Source organism: Manihot esculenta, chromosome 4, assembly GCF_001659605.2.
Source record: "Manihot esculenta cultivar AM560-2 chromosome 4, M.esculenta_v8, whole genome shotgun sequence".
Lineage (NCBI taxonomy): Eukaryota > Viridiplantae > Streptophyta > Magnoliopsida > Malpighiales > Euphorbiaceae > Manihot > Manihot esculenta.
The window spans coordinates 14,101,642-14,127,657 of NC_035164.2; the positions used below are offsets into that span (position 1 = coordinate 14,101,642).

General features: G+C 29.6%; 2 long non-coding RNA genes across 9 annotated transcripts in view; both read right to left on the reverse strand.

The window, feature by feature from the left end:
- The window catches only part of LOC122723552, a 46,622-nt gene extending 37,859 nt beyond the window's left edge, over positions 1 to 8,763 (reverse strand). For all 8 annotated transcript variants that reach the window (XR_006350497.1, XR_006350493.1, XR_006350499.1 and 5 more), the window contains exons 1-3: positions 8,384 to 8,763; positions 8,027 to 8,108; positions 6,464 to 6,567 (exon numbers count right to left, since the gene is read on the reverse strand). This is a non-coding gene — a long non-coding RNA (uncharacterized LOC122723552). The remainder of the gene's footprint in view (positions 1 to 6,463; positions 6,568 to 8,026; positions 8,109 to 8,383) is intronic.
- Positions 8,764 to 10,844: 2,081 nt separating this feature from the next.
- On the reverse strand, positions 10,845 to 11,332 carry LOC122723497. The gene is made up of 2 exons (XR_006350403.1): positions 11,247 to 11,332; positions 10,845 to 11,162 (listed from the first exon to the last, which is right to left on the reverse strand). It is a non-coding gene; the product is annotated as an uncharacterized LOC122723497 (long non-coding RNA).
- Positions 11,333 to 26,016: the final 14,684 nt, after the last annotated feature.

Sequence of the window (26,016 nt, forward strand, 5' to 3'; positions counted from 1 at the left end):
TTTCGATGAGTCAAAACCACTCCATCAACTCGACCAGTAGTCCGTAAGGATAGAGAATCATCGCAGGGTCCAATCGGTAAACCTTCCCTCGAGTACAATTGTTTTGAGATTAGGAATTATACGAGCAGCATCCGACGTTACGAACACAATTGCAGGTATTGACAGCTGAATTTGGTGGAGAATCTCATGTTTAAAGATAATTGATTCTTAAGGAGACCTAACGACACCGAGAGAGAAGATACAGAAATAAAGAATCGAAAGGTGAATAGAGTTAGGAGAAAGAACAAAGGCAATATCTACTTTTCTGAAGACAAAATGGTGGTGAAGCGAGAAGTCTAATTTTTTGTGCGAAGGACGAAGTCGGGAAAATAAATTCGACAGAGAGTGACGGCATCGAAGAGAGCGTTTTATGTTTTTCTACACCAATTAAGAATTTTAACTTAACTAACCAAGGATTAATATCTCACCTTGGTTATCCAAGGTGTAGCGTAGAGTCCACCGTCAAGTAATAGAAAAATACAATATGGCCTGCTACCGATAGATGCTCCCAAACTTTCAATTCAAATTTGGAAAGAATCGCCAAATATTTTTAAATCTTAATTCATTGTGCCAAGAAATAAAATTTTGGATTTTTTTATGCCATTATCCTTTTTTCTTCAAGCAACAATTTAATTTAGTCTGCTAGTGAATGAGGATTCGGGGTAGCTACGACACTTTGTCTATGCCTTATAACTTCTAATTTCTAATGCCAACTTACGTTTTATATCTAGACTGTGATACTGCCTTTCAAGTGTTGTTTTATATCATAAATTACACCTATTGGCATGCCAATTGCCGTTTTTTTTACAAGCTCTCCAAGTTATTCATTTTAGGTACTTCAGTATGCTCCTACTCTAAGTTATAGTCAAGTTTTGGCAATATTAAGGGTCTAATTCACTCATGGTCTCTTTATGAAAATTGCTCTCCCATATCTTAACTAATTCAGTGATTTCTTTTGTGGCTTTACTTTTATCTATAATCTTATAAATATTATTATTTGCATGCTAATTATTTTAGTCATACTAAACTTATTAAATTTTCATTAAGTAATTTATTCGACGTGAAAATCTACTAATATAGCTTGAATTTACACCGTTGCTATTTGCTAATTAAAGTCTTAACATTTATTATCTTTGGACCGCACCCGAAGGCTGCCTACGTACCTCCAATAGAGGATCAGGTCTACGTAGCTCTTAACAATAGATAATAACATAAAGTTTATACTAACATAATTTATTCTAGCTAATAATCAACCACATTATCACATTATATTTAGAATCCAGTAAATAACTAAGAAAACATAAATAATTATATTTTCATAGCTATATTTTGCACAATATTATTAAGAAACTAGATATCAATATTCAAAACATGTATATATATATATATATATATACACACAAATTTATATATAAACAAATATCAATATAACTCATCAATAATAATTACTTGTATCGATTAAAGCGTTTAAAATCTAACTATATCACCAATATAGATAACAACTAAACTTTTAATAAACAATAACTATCTAAACTAACTCCTTAATCATACCTACCATCTTATAACTATCACTTATTTTATGTGTGTACTCTTCTTGTATCTTCAATCCACATTTACATAATGTTTAGCTAATTAATCTTTCTTTAAAACCCTTCGATTTTGTATTATGATAATTCAAATTTATTTCCCTAAAAGGTTATGACTATGTTTCGATATCAAACAATCGTTACACTAAAAAGTGAACAAGAAGATTGGTCACTGACATGTTCTAGCCTATTTCACCTACTCATGGCTCTCCTTTTTTTCATTTATCTTGTATTATAATATATATAAAATTCCTCCTTTTAATTACAAACAACACAAAAAACAAATATGTTTTTCGAGTACATTATCGCTATCATAGAATTTTTCTATACCTTATTGCTGATGTCTCTAGTATTTTATTTTAAAAGGATATAAACTTTTATTAGAAGTCACTTCATAGTAATTAGAAACTTGTCATGAAACAACTTCAGATATAAGGCATCTACCATATCCTAGCAGATTCTTAAAAGTGATGCACAAACTTTCCAATCAATGCTCCAATGTACATAATGTAATCTGCAGCTTACAATACACACATTTGCAGCATTGAATAGATTATTGCGATCACGATTTTAGACTATCACCCCAATCTTCTAATACATGTTGAATGTCAAATAACATTCTTAGCCAGTTACAAAAACCTATAGTAGAGTTATATCCTGACCTTAACTTATAACGTATAAACATTTGCTTATACTTGTTCCTTCTCCTTAATACCTAGAACGGCCTAAACATTAGCTCTAATACCACTAACTGCAACACCCCTATAAGGTTATTTAACTAACCGAAATAGAGATGCCAGGTTCGGTGGTGCTTCTCTTATTTTTTCAATCAACTATTATCATGTATTTCATGACATTTTCTCCTACTGAAAATACTATAGAGTCTCCTTTCTAAACTGGTTCTAATTCCATCTATGAATAATAAAATTTCACTTCCATGAACTCTCAACCTTTAACCCCCAAACTTCATTCAATCACAAACACAATTTTCAACTCAGATCAACGCTTTTAATAATTATACCAAAACAAAATTATTCTCATGCAATATTAATTACAACCCACATATCTATTATGTATATGCCATATTTGTACAATTTTCATTATGTCATGTTTCAATAGTGAGAACGGAATCGCGAATGAGTGTCTTGTTTAGTAATATTTTTAGGGACAATGGCATAAATATTCCAAATCTTTGAGGATTTTAAATTTTAATCAAAAGGTTTTTTCCTATCGAAAATTCGGCACCGTCTCCTCTTTATATTGGTCCTCATTCCATCTGTGAATGATAAAATTTCAATTCAGTGAACTCTCAATCTTAACTTTCCTAAACTTCCTTCAACCACAAACACAATTTTCAACTCAAATCAACACTTCATAGATACCAAGTGTCAACAATGAGAAAGGAATAATGGATTGAGTGACCACATTATTTATTAATATATTTTTGGATAATGGCATAAAAAATTTAAACCTTTAAAGATTTTTTGCATTTTAATTAAAAAGATTTTACTTGCTACAATAACTTAGAATTTAAAAACATTTAGCGATTCAATTCAAATTTGAAATGTAAGTGGGGGAGCATTTGCCGGTGGCTAACGTGACGTTCCTTATATATTTTTTTATTACTTAACGGTGGATCATACGCTACACATTGAATAACCAATGTGAGAAATTAACCACCGGTTAATGCTAAAAATCCAAGTTTGGTGTCTCACGAACCTAACTGAAAGTCAAATTTGGAAATTATTGCCGAAATAGTTTAACTACGCTTTTCCTAAGCGAAGCAACTCTGCAGGCTACAATATCTAGAGAGCTCAAATCATAGTCGTCTAACAACCTAGGATCCTTAGTCATCAGCACCACCGCCGGTGCAGTCTGTGCTACGTGAGTGACCTTACTCTCCTCAATTACTGTCAACATTGCCTTCATATCAAATTTAACCATGGACACCACCGCCGCTCCTATAGTTAAAGCAGTCACGAAATAACACAAACCATAAACATGAAAATGAGGCAATGGGAAAAAGGAAATTGCAGCTGCCATCCGAGTCGTGTAAACCGCATGACTTGCAGCCACCATATATGTGAAATTTCGATGAGTCAAAATCACTCCATTAACTCGACCAGTAGTCCGTGAGGATAGAGAATCGTCACAGGGTCCAATTAGTAAACCTTTTCTCCTTCCATTTCTCCACAGTGAGCTAGACTCATCATTAGCGATTCAAACTCGGGAGAGTCGAGTATGATTGTTCTGAGATTAGGAATTGTATGAGCACCATTCGACGTGACGAACCCAATTACAGGTTTCGACAGCTGAATTTGGTGAAGAATCTCAGGTTTAAAGATCGAAAGGTGAATAGAGTTAGGAGAAAGAACGAAGGCAATATCTCCTTTTTTGAGGCCAAAATGGTAGTGAAGCGAGAAGACTAATTTTTTGTGCGAAGGACGAGAATTAATGTCTCACCTTGGTTATTCAAGGTGTAGCATAGAGTCCACCGTCAAGTAATGAAAAAATACAATGTGGCTTGCTACCGACAGATGCTCCCCACTTTCAATTCAAATTTGAAAAGAATCGCTAAATATTTTTAAATCCTAATTTATTGTGCCAAGCAATAAAATTTTGGATTTTTTTATGCCATTATCCTTTTTTTTTTTCAAACAACTATTTCATTTAGTCCGCTAGTGAATGAGAATTTCGGGTAGTTGCGACTCTTCGTCTATACTTTATAACTTTAAATGCCAACTTGCATTTTATATCTAGACTGTGACACTGCCTTTCAAGTGTTGTTTTATATCATAAATTGCACCTATTAGCATGCTAATTGCCGTTTCTTTGACAAGCTTTCCAAGTTATTCATTTTAGGTACTTCTGTATGCTTTTATCCTAAGTTATAGACAAGTTTTGACAATATTAAGGATCTAATTCACTCATGGTCCCTTTATGAAAATTGTTCTCCTATATCTTAGCTAATTCAATGATTTCTTTTGTGGCTTTATTTTTATCTATAATCCTATAAATAATTAATCTTTCTTTAAAACCCTTCAATCTGGTATTATGATAATCCAAATTTATTTCCCTCAAAGGTTATGACTATGTTTCGATATCAAACAATCGTTACAGTAAAAAGTGAACAAGATGATTGGTCACTGACATGTTCTAGCCTATTTCATCTAATCATGGCTCTCCTTTTTTTCATTTCTCTTATATCATAATGTTTATAAAATTCCTCTTTTTAATGAGAAACAACACAAAAACAATTATGTTTTTCGAGTTCATTGTCGCTATCGTAGAATTTTCCTATACCTTATTGCTGATGTCTCTAGTATTTTATTTTAAAAGGATATAAACTTTTATTAGAAGTCACTTTATAGCAATTAGAAACTTGTCATGATACAACTGCATCAGATATAAGGCATCTACCATATCCTAGCAGATTCTTAAAAGCGATGCACACAATTTCCACTCAATGCTCCAATGTCCATAATGTAATCTGCAGCTTACAATACACACATTTGTAACATTGAATAGATTATTGCGATCACGACTTTAGACTATCACCTCTATCTTCTAACACATATTGAATGTCAAATAACATTCTTAGACAACTTACAAAAACCTATAGTAGAGTTGTATCCTGACCTTAACTTATAAGGTATATACATTTGCTTATACTTGTTCCTTCTCCTAAGTACCTAGAACGGCCTAAACGTTAGCTCTAATACCACTAACTGCAACACCCCTATAAGATTATTTAACTACCTAAAATGGAGATGTCACGTTCCGTGGTGCTTCTCTTATTTTTGCAATTAATTGTTGTCATGTATTTCATGACATTTTTTCCTACCAAAAATACTCTAGAGTCTCCATCCTAAACTGGTTCTAATTCCATCTATGAATAATAAAATTTCACTTCAATGAACTCTCAACCTTTAACCCCCAAACTTCATTCAATCACAAACACAATTTTCAACTCAGATTAATGCTTCTAATAATTATACCAATATAAAGTTCTTCTCATGCAATATTAATTACAACCCACATATCTATTATGTACTTGCCATATTTGTACAACTTTCATTATATCAAGTGTCAATAGTGAGAAAGGAATCACAAATGAGTCTGTGTTGTCTACTTGTATTCCATCTCAAGTTCTCAACCCCACATAAGCAACACAATCAACAGAGCGTGCAAAGTTCATAATATTTTATACCATTAGCCCTAAAAAGTACACTGAAGCACCTGCTCTCTACTCTTTAAATACAAAAAGATGAAATTAGACTATCTCTAATTGGCTTCTATTTGCGTTTATTTAATGTATATTAAAAAGATAAAACTCATTGGTTTTGGATCACTTGCTAATGTGAGCCATTTAATATATATAGAGCTTACACTTAATATTAGATAAATTTGATAATAATTAAATTAAGTTTTTTTTATAATTTAAATTCATATATTCATTTTAATTTAATTTATACAAATTTAATAGTTATTAAAATTATTTTCATATAAAATTAAATTTATATTAAATATATTGATTAATTTAAATTTACATTGTTTAAAGACAGAGTCATTAAAAAATTAAAACGCTCTTTTTCAAATTAAAAAAAGTATACTATATAAAATATTTAAATTTAAATTTCTAATTAAATATATTTGATTAATTTAAATTTTAAATTTTACTTATTTATAATTCTATTTTACTTATTTACAATTTTATTTAAATATAATTCCAATAAATAAATTACAAAAATCTCCTCAATTAACAAAATTCTTAAAGAGAACTTTTATAGAAAAAGCAAGGAGAAGCAATAGAGCAATTAGCCATAAAAAGACATTACCAATTGATAAGACGTCCATTTAGAGCTTTGCATTCTTGAATAATTTCATCCTCATCAAGCAGCTCCTCGAGTGTAAAGTTGTCCTTGTCCAAAATTGTCTCCACCTTAAACATTCACAAAATTATCCAACAAAAAAATTTTAAGACTCACCCTTTGCATTTATACAACACATCCAAACATAAAATGGTAAGTACAGAAAATTAGGCAACTATCAAATAAATTACAAAAGCCAAACCAAAATTCATAATACTAAACAAAACAAGGGATCCAATCATCCAAACTTCACAGTTAAGAGCAAGAAGGGCTTTCAAGCATTTAGGGTTACAAAAAGGACATTGGATTACACAAGTTTCACAGAGTTGACTCAGGCAGACTGATAATTACATCACTCAGAAGAGATAAACTGAACAACATAAGGCACAGAGAAAGATATCAAAAGTAGATAATGGTGAGCACACCCAAAGTGCCAGCGACCGCCATATCCTAACTTGTGTGTGTGTGGATAACAGAAGAAGTTCTATAGTATTCTTTTTATCGTGGGCACACAAGCATGGTCCCCCACCCCCACACGCCAAAAGATAGAGGTGGTTAATCAATTGTATCCATGTTATACATAGATATGCAACCAAAAGTGAGAGCGTGAGACTTAAGTCCAAACAGCAAAGACATGAATATTGTGGTTAGCACTAGCAGATCAATAACAATTTACAAATGATAGTGACTCCCAACAGAGGTCTTATCCCATATACTGTGATCACAAAGAGTAATGCAGTTCGACTTTTCAGCATGCTGACTTTACAATCCCCAGATGCACACCGCTAATAAATTAAGATTTTAAGAAGGTACAATCTCCAATATTCCAATTATAATGCCTTCAAATTTCAAAGTCGTTAAACAAGTACAGCATCACATTATGAATTTCTGAAATTGGAAACCTTAGAAATTCAAGGAAGCATGTTCCAAGAAAACCAACTTCAAAACGTGTAACTCTATCAGCAAAAGGTCTAAAGTGTCAACAATTTATAGAAACACAGTTTTCTTCCTAGAACATCCAAAACATTTGCGTGTGAATGCATTGGATAAAAATAATTTCAAGTTGATTTGGTCTCGTTTTACTGCCATTATTACATTGGGCGTTGAAGGCTACCCATGGATGAGGTGGGCAACATGGCACACCTGATTCCCCTAAGTAGCTACTTCTTCGTTTTAACAAATCTAGTGAAAGAAAATTATCAGTTTGCCTTAAAAAATAATTCAAAATGTATGATCAACCTTCCCCACCCAGCGCCACCTCCGTTAAAGAAAAGGGAAATACGTTATACATATGAATCAGACAAAAGTTTCAGTCTACGATGGGTCCGAGACACAGTAAACCACTGGAATTCAAAATATCCATTTGCTTCTATTTTTCCACACTCCCCAGCAACCAGGAAGGAAAAAAAAAAGGGACAATAAGGAAACAAAAAAGCTAAACTAACACGAAGATGCATTCATAAATACGTGATGCGAATCAAGAATGAAAGAAACAATTTAAGAAATGAAAAAGAAAAAAAAAGCACTCACCGGCGACGCCACGCCAAAACATCTTTGAATTTACCAAAAAAAACGCCCACTTAACACGTAACCTTACTCAGATCCTCAAACCCTAACGCCCGAACAATCATAAAAACAATCTCCAATCAACAATTTACCAACACATCACGAGAAAATGAAACAAAACTCAGAAGCAAAAACCCTAGATTTCCCCAAATTACGATAAAGATTCACATAGGCTTCTCAGATTGGATCGAATCGAAGGGTTTGAGGGAGATACAGACACAGAGGAAGAACAGAGAGAGAAGAGAGGAACCAAAAGTACCTATAATGTAATCGCGGGAGGGAAAGCGAAAACTATATGGCGAAGAGAGGAACCAAAAGTACCTATTTTGTTTATCTTCAGCTCTTGCAAGAAGACCACTGCCAAGCAATCTTGAACCTAATCTAAGTGGAGATAAAGCCAAACAAAACTGAGAATGAAGTGAAGACAGATTAAGGGAAGAAGGAAAGCGGACGGATTGTTTCTTAAATTGGTTGGTTGGAGATGGTATAGCCCAAATGAGAAGAAAGCCATTGCAGGTGAGGTTTTAGAGGAGAAAGAAAGAGATTTCTTTTTTCTTTTTTTTTCCCTGAAAGAGATTTCAAAAGAGAAAACGATGGTTTTGGTGAGTGTAGTGGTTTTGTTGGTTTGCTCGCCAGTTGCATGGAGGAGAGAGATTGGGCAGTTCTCCGGCTATCACCAGGGGACATACAAGCTTTGAAGGAGCGGTTTTTGCCTGTCAATATTTCTGTAGCCATCTGCATTTGTGCCTTAATAATATATTTTGTTAAAAACAAAATTTCCCAATTAACACTTTGTTTGGATAGAAATGGGAAGAGAAAGAAAATAAAAAAAAAATCTCTTCATATTTAAACGAGTGAAAAATAAAAAAAAAAATAAAAAAAAAATAAAATTTATTTGTCCTCATTTATAAGAGAGTGATGAACGTACAAAAAATAGCTAAAAGTATCAATTTGTCCTTGCGATGATTATAAAAATTATTCTTCAGTATTTTAGTTAATTCAGTAATTTTTTTTGTGACTTTATTTTTATAATTTTTTTGTATGTTAATTATTTTAATCATATTAAATTTATTATATTTTCAATAAGTAATATTTTAAATATATATATAAATATTTTAATTATATAAAAAATAAAGATTACCGTTAATACAATTATTATAATATTTTATATTTATATTTATAAATAATTTATTTAAATATATAAATTTTATAATTAATATATACTAAAAGAATAATATTATTTAAATAAAAAATAAGGTCTAATTAATTATCAGTCTGATAAAAAAAATTTCTAAAATGAATCAGCTGCCTTTTCAAAGAGTTTACAAAACAGATAAAATAGCTCTTTCAAAATGTATTATCTAGGTGAAAAAGTTAAACTAAATATCCTCATTAACATTATATGCATATAGTTTGGGATGATTATTCATTCGGTTCGATTTAAAATCAAATCGATTTGAATAAATTAAAAATTAAAATTTTAGTATTTATAAAAATCGAATCAAACTGATTTTAATTAAAAATCGAATCAAACTGAATCGATCTCATTCAATTCAATTCGATTCGATTTGATCAGTTTTAATTTTTAATAAATATTTTATTTTTTACTATTTATTTTTAGTATTTAAAATTTAATTAAAATATTTTAATCTTAATATTATTTAATTTCTCTATATTATTGAAAATAACGTATTATTATCACTAATCGGTTCGATTTAATTTTTTAAATTTTTTTATTAAAATCAAATCGAACTGAAATAATTAAAATTTTTAAAATTAAAAATCAAACCGAATTGAATTGAATAAAAAATAAAACTAAAATTTTAAATTAATTTAATTCAATCAATTTTTTTAATTTCAACTGAATATTACTCACTTTGTTCACCACTATATATAATTAACAGGTTAATATTGATTAGTTATTCATAAGATAGTCAAAGAGTTAACGTTTGAATGATATTTTCTAAATGATGTGTTTCTATCCGAATGAAAAATTATTGATCCGAATCTAAATATTATCATCCAGATGTCAAGCATTGATTTAAATGATAAGTATAAAATCAGATTTTATCACTGGAAATTACGAGCGACTCGTGTCTATAATTTGAGTGAACATAGTACCGAGCAATATCAGTTATATAGTCACGTAGATTAATTTTCAATTTCACAATTCATACTTGAATTAAATATATTAGCCCTTGAATTCATAATTGATGGTGGACAAATGTAAATACAGTTTATTTAAATCATTAGTAGTATGTGAAATAAATAAAATATTATTGTCTCTAATTAATCTTTAAGAAAAAGATTTACTAATTAGTTAATATATTAATTTTAAAAAATATATTAAACATTCTAAATAATTTTAAAAATTTATTAATTAATTATTCGTTAATTTCAGCTATTAAACACTCCATTCAATTAGTTCTTACGTGAATATATATATGTGGAAAATACCAAGATAAAGCTTCACCAACTTTATATAGATGCTGTTCCTCACCGAAATTCATTGTTGTCTTTAGATTTGATCTTCCAATATTGAAGTTTTTTCTTATTTTCTCAGCTTATGGAGATGGGGTCTTTCATCATTTGTTGCCTATTAAATGACCTTTTTGTATTACAAAGTATAACATTTTTCAGAAGTTTAATAGTGGGGCCCATTCTTGTACTGACACTTGGCCTTCTATGAACTAGAGATTCAGTATGTTTCAGAAAAAGAGAAAAAAAAAGGGTATTTACTAATTAAAGTATGATAATTAATTAAAGAAAATACAGCACATAATAAGGCAGAAGATATATTTTATTATCTGAAATGAGAGTTGGCCACATGGCAATCTCATTGAGAATGTTGTCCTGCTGTACATATATACAACAAAGCGTTGTAAAATCATAGTTCCAAAAATCTTATGGTGGAGAGTTTTCTTATACTAGTTTATACGAAAAAAATCTCATCTGTTACTTGTCTTAAGAAATACAAGAAGACTAAAGATTTAACTTAAACAGATGATAACCAAAGATTTATATAAAAATATGCAAATACCAACCTGTTAAGAAACAATCCTGGTTTATTTGTCCAGGTGAGCCTCTGCAAATCTCCCAGCTATGAAAGAAAAATACTGCATCACCAAATATGACTACATGTTAAGCCCTCATGTAATGAAATAAAGCTAAACACTTTCTCGACCTGAAGTCACAGCTGCCTGCTATATACTCTGTCCAAAAAGAGGAACCACATAAATAGATCATTTAAATTTGCCATTGCGCTTGCATTCTTGATTCCTGCCACATTTAGTTGGCTCAACCACCAAGTGCTAATGATTTAATCATACAGCTTACAGCCAATTAGATCAGGCGGAATTACAAAGGAAGGTCCTTATTGGTGAGGGAGATGACAATACTAATGTAGGGCAACACGGAGAATGGAGATTTTGCGTAGTGGGTCGTCTCTTTTCTGATAGGGCTGTTAACTTTGATGCTTTCCAACATACAATAGCCATTGCTTGGATATTATATGCATACTGTCTCTCCCGCTATGGGGTTTCATTTTTCTCTTGTAAATATAAGGTTCTTTAATGATTGCTATGACAGATCTATATTGATTTTCCCTATTCTTTTATTCTCTAAATCAATTATAATAGATAAAAATCATGAAAAAAAGGTAAAATTTACATAATTCTCAAACTAAGTGATTATAATACATAAAAATATAAAAATGATTAAACGGTGTGCATAATAATAAAAGCATTTAATAAATACTAACCTTTATCATAAAAAAATAGCATTTTATAGTTAATCTATTATCCTATCTATTATTCTATATTTTATTTAAAAAATATATTTATCCTTTATTAAAATTTATAAATTTTAAGTTTATATATTTTTTTAGTGCAATATTAGAAAATATCACATATTATTAATTTTTATCGTATATTTTAATGGTTTATAATTAAGTTGGTATTCTAAAAATATTTTTTTTTTTAAAAAAAGTATTACATATTTTCCTTATAAATTAATTTATAGAGATAAAAATGGGGGGAAAATTAGTATATTAAATAAAAATTATATAGAAATATTTAAGGTGATAAAAAATATGAAAATTTTAAAAATAAAATATTGAAATTTCTTTATATATGCTTATTGAAAAAATTTTAAATCGGGTTGAAATTGCTAAAATTTATGTTTTTAAGTTTATATAATTTTTTATTGTAATATTTGAAAAAATATCACATATTATTAATTTTTATCGTATATTTAATAAATAAGTGTTTTAAATTTATATAGATATTTAATATGATAAAAAATATGAAAATTTTAAAAATAAAATACTGAAATTTCTTTGAAAATATTTGAAATTTGAATGAAATTGTTAAAATTTAGATTTTTAGCTTAATATAATTTTTTTTATATTGCAATATTAGAAAAATATAACATATTATTAATTATTATTGTATATTTTAATTTTTTATAATTAGGTTGATATTGTAAAAATATTTTTTTAAAAAATTATTATATATTTTACTTGATAAATTAATATATAGAGATCGAAATGGATAAAAAAATTAATAAATTTATATGAATGTATGATGAAAAAAATTATATAGAGATTTTTAATGTTATAAAATATATGAAAATTTTAAAAATAAAATGTTGAAATTTCTTTATATGCTGATTAAAAATATTTCAAATTTAGATGAAATTGTTAAAATTTAGATTTTTATGTTAATATTAAAAAAATATCACATATTATTAATTTTATCATATATTTTAATTGTTTATTATTAGATTGGTATTTATAAAAATATTTTTTAAAAAATATTATATATTTTGCTTGAGAAATTAATTTATGGGGATAAAAATGAAAAAAAAATAAATTAGTGCTTTTAAATGTATATTAAATAAAGAACTAATTTATTATATTAACTAATTTAATATAATTTGAAGAACTAATTTGTTATATTAACTTATCACATTAAATATCTTTGTATCGCCATTACTTCAATATCAACTCATTTTCCTATATTTCAATTTATTTTTACTATTCTTTACATCTCTATATAAAAACTACAAAATTTAAGATATAAAATCTCATTTAATAATTTATCGTTAAGAAATTTTTTTTAAAAAAAATATTTTTACAATATCAACTTAATTATAAACCATTAAAATATACGAGAACAATTAATAATATGTGATATTTTTCTAATATTATAATAAAAAATTATATCAACCTAAAAATCTAAATTTTAGGTTGATATAAATTGCAAATTATAATAGAGTTTTTAGTATAAATTATAATTATTATTTAAATAATTTTAAATTTTATTTTATATTAATTTTAATAATATTGAAATTTGATTTTAATTTTTTATTAAAAAATTGAATTTATGTACAGATTTTATTTGATATATAAATTCTTGTTATTTAAATTTTTTTAATAATAAATTGATTGCCATTAGCGCAACATAAATAAAAATTTAGTATTTATCAGTAATAAATTTATTATTACTAAACTATATTATTAGAGATGTATTGATATACATGTAAAAAAACTTTTACCTTAGAGCTATTTTTAAAATTATAATGAAAATAATCAAATGGTGTTTAGTCAATTTGAATTTAAATATGAAATATATTTAGTAAATTAAATTTTAAAAAATTAGATAATAATAATTGTTAGATTATCTTTAACAAGTTAAAAAATATTTTTGTAATTATTAAATAAATCTATGGATATTTTATAGCAATATGATATACTCATAATTTTATATATAACTAATTTAATTAACTGTTTTCCAGATTGTTCATACTAATATACTCATCATTTTTTTTATAATATAATCGTTAAAGAATTGTCATTAAGAATAATAAAATATAATTGATAAAATATAAATATTAATATTAAAATATAAAGTCACATTATATTTTTATGGTTTTTGCATTCTTCAAGGTTATTATTGCAGTCGAACAATTAGTTTCTGAATACATGTTAACTACATTATTGAAATCATTATATTAGTTAATATTATTGTAATATTTGATTATATTTGAAATTAGTTAATATTATTGTAATATTTGATTATTATTGCAGTCGAACAATTAGTTTCTGATATTATTTATTTCATTGAGCTAAAATTCAAATATTCTCCATATAGCTTCTTAAGCTGACACCCATCTTGCATCTTGAAATTGTTGTACTTCATCTATGGGTTCATCTTCATAGGACATGCAAACTGAGATCCTATCATATCCTTTATAGATGTACTTATATAAATATTTAACTCTCTTGAAGCCAACACATATCTCAACATTTATGTGGCAGTTGTATCTTGTCAAGAGATATAGATTGTAAGGAACAACTCATTTGTTATCTAACATAGTACATTATATTTGGTCTTTTGTATATAGGGTATTCATCTTTTTCTTATATTGTTTTTGAAGTAAATGGTCTAGGATAGTGGAACCTACATTTTCCATCAATCATACAACCATCTCTAGAAATTCTGGGTATTTATTCTCATCCAGTATCTCTGCACTAACATATTTATCATAGTCATCTGGATTTGTTAGCTTGTTGCCCGGTTGAAATATGACTAACATATGTACATATCGTAATCCTCTCTTCTGAAATTTGATTACATGTACATGTTCTACAACTTTTTTTTAAAATTTCCTTATTGTATAATTGGTCTTTTAAGTCCTAGAGTTTTGCTGGAAATACTCTAGAAGTCAAGTCAGGTCTATTTTGAGGTACTTCTGATGGTCTTAACTCATACTTTATTTCTTCCCATTTTGGATTACTCATTATAATAATGAGAAGATCAGGCTTACCATGTTGTTGTACCAAAGCCATTGGCATCAATATATCATTTATGCATATCTTTTGGACATCCAATGAATGATGCGGGCAATATACTCCCTCTACCAACTTTGTTTCCTCTTATTTCTCCTTATCTAACACTATCTACTATTCCTTGATATAATTCTGACTTGATATGTGATTGTTGTGTTCTAAAAGAATCAAGTTTTATTATTTCTAGTTTTATGTACATGTCTACAATGAATTATTGAAATAGACGTCCGGCCATTAGAATTATTGATTCCTCAATTTCTCTTATCTGTAGCTTATAACAATAATACTCTCTACATGATACATTTTCTAGTCCTCCTCTTTTGACAATTGAAATCAAAATATAATTCAATTTTTTAGTATTAATCATTCACTAATATTGCATTGAAAAAAATATACAAATATATATATTGAAGATACATTATATTTTTTGTTTATTACCTTTATCCTCACTTTTTATGACAGTAATAGCTGATGTAAAGATTTGGTTAATGGAGCTGGTATTCACTATCGTCATCACTGTGTCTACCACTTTCTCTAATGTTTGAGTTTGTTTCTCAATAGTCTGATTCCATCCATTTTCTCCTCTAGAATTAAGTATTGGATACTGTAATAGATCGCAACAATTAAAGTAATTCTTAACTCTATATTTGTACTCCTGAATGAGCATGGATAATTATCTCTCTTTCTAATGGACCACTAGGATTATTATCTTCTACTCAAATGGCTCCAACTTCATCTGCTATTGGTGTGTTGTACACACGTTGATTTGGCTTTACATTTGCTACTATCTTAATTACTAAGTTCTCATGTAAACAAGCATCATTCAATGATTTGAAGAATTGTGCATAAGGATTGTCTTTAAGAACTTTCATGAGTTTTTTCATGGTATTTTCATTTAATTGCCCATCTAGAACGTTTCTCATTTTATTTGTAGTGTGGATTACCATTTTTTGGTAGGAAATCATGATATATTTGTCCTTGTGCACGAAAAGTGCAGACACCCTTCTACCAGATGCAAGTTCCTTGTCTAAAGTTAGACCAAAAGATGTGAATGCAAAGATACTATTATATAACTTAATATGTTTCCTAAATTTCATTGCTTCATCACTGGTTGTAGTGAATAAATCTAGCAAATCATCTGGTATTCTTGTTATTGCAAACTTGACTTTATCATTTTGACAACAAAATGTTGGCGTTTCAGATTCAAACCTCTTAGCACAGCAATGGATACATAGAGTGGAATCTTTTAATTTGTAAATTGGTGAACATATAGGATGATACTTAGCACATTAATCTATATATATATATATATACTTTAAAATAAAATGGCTTACCATTCTCTTCATATGATTCTACTTGTCCTCTATGTAAGCATTATACCCTCTATTTCTTTATTTTGCATTAATGTTCATCACTTTTTTTGTTGTGAGATTATAATTTGTCAAAATCTCTTTTTCTTCTTTATTCGTCTTTCTGTTATAATTATCTTTTTTTTCTCATCTGTCATACAGCTAAGACTTTTTTTTAACCTGTTTATATAATAATATTATCAATTTAATATTATATTATTTTATTAAATAAATAAATAATCCAAATTAAACACCATACCATTTTTTGTTGGAATATTATATTTTTCAAAATTTCTTATTATAATATTTTGAAATTTTTTATTATAATGTTGTAGTAAGAATTATCATGGTAGAAATTTTTTATTATAATGTTGTAGTAAGAATTTTTTGTTGGAATATTATATTTTTATTATAATGTTGTAGTAAGAATTATAGAATGAAATAATAAAGTGTATTTCAAATAAATTTAACATAAATATAAAATAATTAAAATTAATTTTTGATTAAATAAAATTTAAATATAAATAATTTGATAAAATATAATTAATTTAAATAGACAATCAACCTAATATTAAATTAAAATTTTTTTAAGAATATTAATAAATTCTTATGTTATTTTTGAATCAATCAAAATAGTTATTGTCCTTTTTTCTGCTTTTATATAGTATAAATTGTTAGCCGTAAGTTATAATTTTTTATTTAAAATTAATTAATAGAATTAGTATATGAAATTTATAAATAATAAATAAAAGTATATTGTACAGGATAAATGTTATTAAGATTAGAAAAAATAAATAATAGACTTTTTAATAAATTCTTTATATAAATCGGGTAATTTTTTTAGATATTATTATATTTTTTCAAAGAAAGAATTTTTAGGTTAACATAATTTTTTTATTGTAATATTAGAAAAATATCACATATTAGTAATTGTTATAGTATATTTTAATTGTTTATAATTAGGTTGATATTGTAAAAATATTTTTTAAAAAATTATCGTATGTTTTACTTGATAAATTAAGTTATAGAGATAACAATAAGGAAAAAATTTAATAAACTAGTACTTTAAATTTATATGAATGTATATAAAATAAAAATTATATAGAGATATTTAACATAATAAAAAACGAAAAATTTAAAAATAAAATGCTGAAATTTTTTTATATATACCGATTAAAAATATTTTAACTCGGGTTGAAATTGCTAAAATTTAGATTTTTAAGTTTATATAATTTTTTTATTATAATATTAAAAATATATCACATATTATTAATTGTTATTATATATTTTAATTGTTTATAATTTGGTTGGTACGATAAAAATAATTTTTTAAAAAATTATTATATATTTTGCTTATAAATTAATTAATAGAGATTGAAGTGGGTAAAAAAAATTTAATAAATAAATAATTTAAATTTATATGGATGCACGTTATAAAAATTATAGAGATATTTAATGTGATTGAAGTGGGTAAAAAGAAATTTAATAAATAAATGATTTAAATTTATATGGATCTACGTTATAAAAACTATAGAGAGATATTTCATGTGATAAAAAATATGAAAATTTTAAAAATAAAATGCTGAAATTTTTTTATATATGATGATTGAAAATATTTTAAATTTAGATGATATTGCAAAAATTCTGATTTTTAAGTTAATATAATTTTTTTTTGCAATATTAGAAAAATATTATATACTATTAATTATTATCGTAAATTTCAATTGTTTATAATTAGATTGGTATTGTAAAAATATTTTTTTAAAAAAATTATTATATATTTTACTTTATAAATTAATTTATATGGATCGAAGTGGATAAAAAAAATTAATAAATAAGTGATTTAGAATTTAATAAATAAGTTGTTTAAATTTACATGAATATAAGTTGAAAAAATTATATAAAAATATTTAATGTGATAAAAAAAATATATAAATTGTTAACCGTTAAAATTAATTAATAGAATTACTATATGAAATTTATAAATAATAAATAAAAGTATATTGTACAGGACAAAGTTATTAAGATTAGAAAAAATAAATAATAGACTTTTTAATAAATTCTTTATATAAATCGGGTAATTTTTTTTAGATATTATTATAGTTTTTCAAAGAAAGAATTTTTAATAAAAATTAAATTTTAATTTGTAAATTTATGTTTTTTAAGAACTAATTAATAATTTTTAACTTTTATGTTTTAGAATTTTATTTAAAACAATAATAAAATAAAATTAAAGTAGAAATAAAAGTAAGTATTCAAATCTATATAAATTCTAAAATATTTTAAATATAAAAATTAAAATAATTAATTTAAATTAAATAGCTAATTAAATTTAATTCTTCATACTAATAGAATACTTCATATATAAAATTTGTCAATTAATTATTATATATAATTCAATTTTAAGTATAATTCTAATAAATCCTTATTTAAATAGGATCATACCTACTTTGATTAAAAATATTTTAAATTAAAAAAATAATCAATTTATAAATATTAAAATAAAATATCTTTTAATATAATTATCATACTATAATTTATTTTCAAAAATATAAGCTTCCATTTAATTTTTCAAACTATTAAATAACAAATAATTATAATAAAATAAAAGTCCTAAAAAATAAATTAAAATTCATATTTAATTATAAAAGAAAATAATAAAGTGTATTTCAAATAAATTTAACATAAATATAAAATAATTAAAATTAATCTTTAATAAATTATAATTTAAATATAAATTAATTTAATCGGTTCAAATTTTATTTTGTAAATTTATGTTTTTTAATAACTAATTAATAATTTTTAACTATTAAATTATTTTTTAGAATTTAATTTAAAACAATAATAAAATAAAACTTAAATATAAATAGAATAAAAATTATAGAATAGATAGATATAGATTATAGAATTACTGAATAGATAGATAGATCTAGATTATAGATATTATATGTATACTCTCTCTCCCGCCATGGGTTTCATTTTTCTATTTACAAGGTTCTTTAATGATTGCTATGACAGATCTACATTGATTTTCCCTCATTCTATTATTCTCTAATCATTATCATTTTTCTATTCTCTGTATTTCTCTTTTGTCCCTCCCTCTTTTCATCATTTTTAAATCCTAATTTCAATCATTCTAGTTTCATCTTTTTCTAAAATCCTTTTTTTTTTTCGGCATGGCTCAACCACCAAGTCTAATGATTTGATCATACAGCTTACAGCCCAATTAGATCAGGCGGAATTACAAGGGAGGGTCCTTATTGGTGAGGAAGATGACAATACTAATGTAGGGCAACACGGAGATTTTGCGTAGTGGGTCGTCTCTTTTCTGATAGGGCTATTAACTTTGATGCTTTCCAACATACAATGGCCATTGCTTGGAGACCTGATCCTGGGATGTTTGTCAAAGAACTAAACAATAATGTTTTCATTTTTTAGTTTTTTCATGCCTACGGCGTTACAAAGGTTTTGAATAATGGTCCATGGAGTTTTATGCAACACCTATTAATTCTGAAGGAGCTAAAACCACGAGAAAACCCTAGAGCTGTTGAACTAACGCATATGGAGATATGGATACAGGTGCATAATTTACATAGTTGTTTTATGTCTCAAACTATTGCTAGAACTGTTGGTGAGTATATGGAGAGTTGTGTATCATCGAATGAGAAGAACTTCACTGGTTTTTGGAAGGAATACATGCGAGTTAGGGTTAGCATAGATGTCCGTCAACCATTGAGAGGAAGATGCAGTTGTCTAAGAGGGGTGTAGATTGGTTTTGGGCGGACTTCAAATATGAAAGATTTCCCACCTTTTGTTATTTCTGTGGAGTGATCGGACATACTGATAGATTTTGTTCAAAGCTCTATGATCTACCTCCTATTTCCAGAGATAAATACATGTATAGCCCTTGGTTGCGTGCTCAGTTTAAGAAACCTTTTCAGAGTGATTCTCGATGGCTGAAGATAGAAGCCGATTATGATTCATGGATGACCGGAGGGTTGACAGGTGGTTCAAGTGGTATTCTGATGGTGATAGACCCGATGAATCAAAGGCGGGACATAAGGAGTTGAATGTGCCTCAAATTTCTTTTCAAAATTCAAAAGGGATATCGGGTCATAAAGATAAGGGTGTGATTAGTGGAGATGATGTTGGCCATGTTGCGATAAAGCACATTAGTGGAGTTAATTTAGAAGCTGATTCTCTACTAAATGTTAAAGATTTGGGAGTTAAGGTTAATGACCCAAAGAGGCATAGGCATGAGGAGCACACTAATGAAGACATGGAATTGGTTAGTAGTGGATTTGAAGATGAGTTTGTTCCGGAGTCTGTCAATCCAACTACAAAAAATGATTTTAGGGTACTCTGAGCTGGAATTGTTGTGGGCTTGGGAACCCACATACAATTCGGGTCTTATGAGACCTTATTACTTAAAAGCAGCCCGAGTTTGTCTTTCTGATAGAAACAATGATCACGAAAGACAAAGTGTTTAAGTGACGCGGAACCCTATGGCACTTAGTCCTCAAACCCCGTCGCACCTCTGATATAGATTCCAAGAACGTGGATAAACCACCCTCTATAGCACCCTAAGCTTAGCGAAGCTAGAACACTAATAACGGAAGGATTTTGTAGAACGGATCAGAAGAACGCCACAATCGAAATTGATAAGTTGGTCTGATTCGTGATGCAATCAATGAAAGAGGCAAACTCTCACTCTCTCAAAGAAGGCCGAAATTTGCATAAAGCAAATCTGAATTAAATTTGTCAAAACAAAAAAAAAGTGTCTGATATAAGAATTTAAGGCCTTATTTATAGTGTAAGGCAAAAACCTAAACCTAGTTGGAAAAGGAAAACAAATACTAAGTCAGAATTCCTATCCCAACAGGGAAACAAGCTAAAATAACAAAAATAACTGCCAAGTCTTTAAAAACCAACCACATTCTCGTATGCCTCAATAGTTCCAGCAGAAACCACAACCTCAGGGACGAAACCACAACCTGCTTATGGTTCGGGCTGATTCTCCACTATCTTCCTCCATGATGTGCTCCAAAATTAACTTCCACAAAACACAAAAGTATCTTCGGCTAACTGAATGTCGCGAGCGCGACTTTGATAATGGTAGCGAGCGCTACAAATCTTCAATTTGCTTCTGCCTCATCCATGTATACACCCAGCAACGTAATCAGCTTCGAATGACCTTCAAGTTCCTTTTCGCACTTATCCCTAGCAATTTCAGTCATCTCTCTTGTAATAAATTCTTGAATATGCAATCCAAGAGTAACGCCGTACTTCCTTGCTTTATTCCTTGTCAATGGTCCTTGTTGTAGCTCCAAGGGATCCTTGCCTTGCTTTCCATGCTGGTTCACATCATTCTCCCCTTCTTTAAAAAGATTTGTCCTCAAATCTGCATCGTCATAAGGAGACAAATCAGAAACATTAAAAGTGGCACTAACACCATACTCACCAGGCAAGTCAATCTTATAAGCATTGTCATTGATCTTCTCCAAGACTTGAAATGGACCATCACCACGCGCATCCAGCTTATTCTTCCTTTGATTTGGAAACCTCTCCTTGCGAAAATGCACCCAAACCCACTCTCCAGGAGCAAACACCATCTTCTTGCGACCCCTATTCGCAATATCAGCATACGTCTTGGTCTTTTTCTCCATGTTAGCTCGTGCTTTCTCATGCAAAGCTTTCACCAAGTCAGCTTTCTTCTCTCCATCTAAACTTACAAGTTCATTAGAAGGTAATGGCAAAAGATCAAGAACAGTTAGTGGATTAAAGCCATAAACTAGCTCAAATGGCGAATAACCTGTAGAAGAATGAATAGAACGATTATAAGCAAATTCAATAAAAGGTAAACAATCTTCCCAAGTAGCCAAATTCTTACCCACTATAGATCGCAATAACGTACCAAGAGTACGATTCACAACTTCAGTTTGCCCATCTGTTTGTGGATGACAAGTAGTAGAGAATAAAAGCTTAGTTCCTAGTCTACTCCACAAAACACGCCAAAAATGGGACAAGAACTTTGTATCCCTATCAGAAACAATAGTCCGAGGCACTCCATGTAAGCGCACAACATTGCGAAAGAACAAATCAGCAACAACTTTCGCATCATCAGCTTTATGACATGCAATGAAATGTGCCATCTTACTAAACCTATCAACCACCACAAAAATACTATCTCTACCTCTCTTAGTTCTAGGCAAACCAAGCACAAAATCCATGCTAATATCAATCCAAGGAGAACTAGGTACAGGCAATGGCATATAAAGACCATGAGGCATAGACTTAGATTTCGCCTGTCTACATGCAATACAAGCAGAACATAACTTCCCAACATCCTTACGCATAGATGGCCAATAAAAATGCTCAAGCAGAATATCATAAGTCTTAGACACACCAAAATGCCCCATTAAACCACCACAATGGGATTCCAAAACAAGCAATTCACGCATGGAACATCTGGGCACACATAATTTATTTCCCTTAAATAAATATCCCTCATGCCTATAAAATGAATTAAAAGCTCCTTGTTCACATGCAACATAAACATTGCCAAAATCAACATCACCAACATACAAGTTCTTAATATACTCAAATCCAAGCAACTTAGAACTCAAAACAGAAAGTAATGTATATCTCCTAGACAACGCATCAGCAACAACGTTATCTTTACCTTGCTTGTACTTAATCACATATGGAAATCTCTCAATTCGTTCGATCCACTTACCATGCCGTTTGTTCAACTTACCTTGGCCCTTCACATGCTTGAGGGATTCATGGTCAGTATAAATCACGAACTCCTTTGGCAGCAAGTAATGCTCCCACACGTCCAACGCCCTCACCAAAGCATGTAACTCCTTGTCATATGTAGAATAACTCAGTTGTGCACCATTGAGTTTTTCACTAAAATATGCTATTGGCTTCTTCTCTTGCATCAGCACAGCCCCAATACCTACACCAGAAGCATCACATTCAATCTCAAAAATTGAATCAAAATTAGGCAAAGCTAAGACAGGTGCAGATGTCAACTTCCCTTTCAAATTCTCAAACGCCTTTTGCTGCTCTTCTCCCCACTGAAATCCAACCTCCTTTTTGATAATGCTAGTGAGTGGTGCTGCAATGGTAGAAAAATCCTTCACGAATCTTTTATAGAAACTTGCTAGCCCATGAAAGCTCCTCACTTCAGTCACGTTCTTAGGAACAGGCCATTCCTTTATAGCTTTCACTTTCTCTTCATCAACTTCTAATCCCTGTGCACTCACAACAAAGCCAAGAAAAACAAGCCTATCCATGCAAAATGTGCATTTCTTAAGCTTGGCATATAAGTTTTCTGTTCTCAAAGCTTCCAACACTATCCTAACATGCTCTAAATGCTCATCTAATGTCTTACTATAGATCAGAATGTCATCAAAATAAACAACAACAAATCTGCCCAAATAAGCTCTCAAAACATGGTTCATTAATCTCATAAATGTACTCGGTGCATTAGACAACCCAAAAGGCATTACTAACCACTCATATAGGCCATATTTTGTTTTAAAAGCTGTTTTCCACTCATCCCCAGGTTTCATACGAATTTGATGATATCCACTCATAAGATCAATTTTAGTAAAATACCTTGCACCATGTAACTCGTCCAACATGTCGTCAAGTCGTGGAATGGGATGTCGATACTTCACCGTGATCTTATTTACAGCCCTACAATCGACACACATCCTCCACGTGCCATCTTTCTTTGGTACCAGCAAAACAGGAACGGCACAAGGGCTTAAGCTCTCTCTAATCAAGCCTTTCTCCAACAGCTCCTCCACTTGTCGTTGCATCTCCTTGGTCTCCATTGGGTTACTTCGATATGCTGGTCTATTTGGAATCGTCGAACCAGGTATGAAGTCGATTTGGTGTTCAACTCCCCTTAATGGCGGTAAACCACTAGGCAGCTCCTCTGGAAACACATCTTGAAAATCCTGCAGCATAGACACAAAACTAGAAGGCAAATGGTCAAGTGAAACATCAACATTAGTAAACAAAGTTTCTTTATATCTAATGAGCAATAACGGCTGCTCGTTAGATATTGCAAATTTAAGCTCTCTTGGTTTCGCATAAAAAGTTTGTTTCACCTTTCCTTGGTTTTCTCTCACCAATGGGCCATTTATTTGATTATTTTCTTTTCTGGCCTCCTTTCCCAATTTCTTCTCACATTCACTCTCCTTATCATGTTCTCTCGCACTTCCCTTAATTTTTAAAGTAGCACCCCTTTTGGTCGAATCTTGCTTTGCTTTTTCATGCATCTTCCGATGATCTTCATACACCTCCAACGGTGATAATGGTACAAGAGTAACCAGCTTTCCTTCATAGGTAAATGTGTACCTATTTGAATACCCATCATGCTGCGCCTTCCTATCAAATTGCCATGGTCTTCCTAACAACATATGGCCAGCTTGCATAGGAACTACATCACACAACACTCCATCTTTATACCAGCCTATAGAGAATGGTATCTTCACTTGTTTAGTAACCTTCACCTCTCCACTATCATTAAACCATTGTAGTCTATATGGATGTGGATGTTTTAAACAAGTCAATTTCAGCTTCTCCACCATTGTCTCACTTGCAGCATTGGTGCAACTACCACTGTCAATGATGAGCATACAAACTTTACCCTCAACTAAACATCTAGTATAAAATATGTTATCTCGTTGCTCTAGACTTTCTTCTTTCACTTGCATATTCAAAGCACGCCTAGCAACTAACATATCACCACGTTCAGCAACCAACGCATTCTCAACTTCTTCTTCACACTCATCAACATCATCATGCATATCATTCATATCATTATTATCACCATCACTATGGTCAGAATCAGAAACTAAACCCCCATCATCAGTAGCAATCATAACTCTCCTATTTGGACATTGAGATGCAATATGCCCATTTCCTAAACATTTGAAACACTTAATATTTCTACTAGGAGTAGTATTAGGAATACCTGACTGCTGCTTATTTGAACCTCCATTCATCCCTTTTCCACTTGTAGGTGGAGGATTGCTCCTTTGGAAGGAATTCTTGAAATCTCCACCTTTTGAGGGCAAATCATTTGAAGACCCCTTAAAGGTTGAACTACTTCCTCCCACATTCTGGAACTTCCCATATTTGGTGGAGCTCTTGTTCTTGATTTTCCTTTCAATCTTCATGGCCTTCTCAACTAACTCTTCCATGGAATTGTAATCATACATTTCCAGCTCACTTGCAATGTTGGAATTTAGACCTCCCAGAAATCTGGACATTAGCCTGTGTTCATCCTCCTCAATGTCAGCCCTGGCCATGGTTATCTCCATCTCCTTGTGGTATTCTTCAACACTCTTACCACCTTGGACCAGTCTTGCCAACCTATTATACAAATCCCTATAGTAATGAGAAGGAACAAACCTTATTCTCATTAAGTCTTTCAAGGCCTCCCACTCCGGCACGGGTCGCAATCCTTTTCCTCTTCTACTAGACTTGAGTTGATCCCACCAGAATGTAGCATATCCCCTAAATTCCACGGCTGCGATATGGGACTTCTTTTCTTCTGAGTAATTATGACACTCAAAAATTTGTTCCACCTTTCGCTCCCATTCAATGTATTCTTCCGCATTGTTATTCCCTTTAAATTCGGGTACCTTCATCTTGATGGAACTAAGGTCATTGTCAGTCACAATTTGGTAGTTTTCAGCCACCTCTTCCTGATCACCTCGACCTCCTCTTGC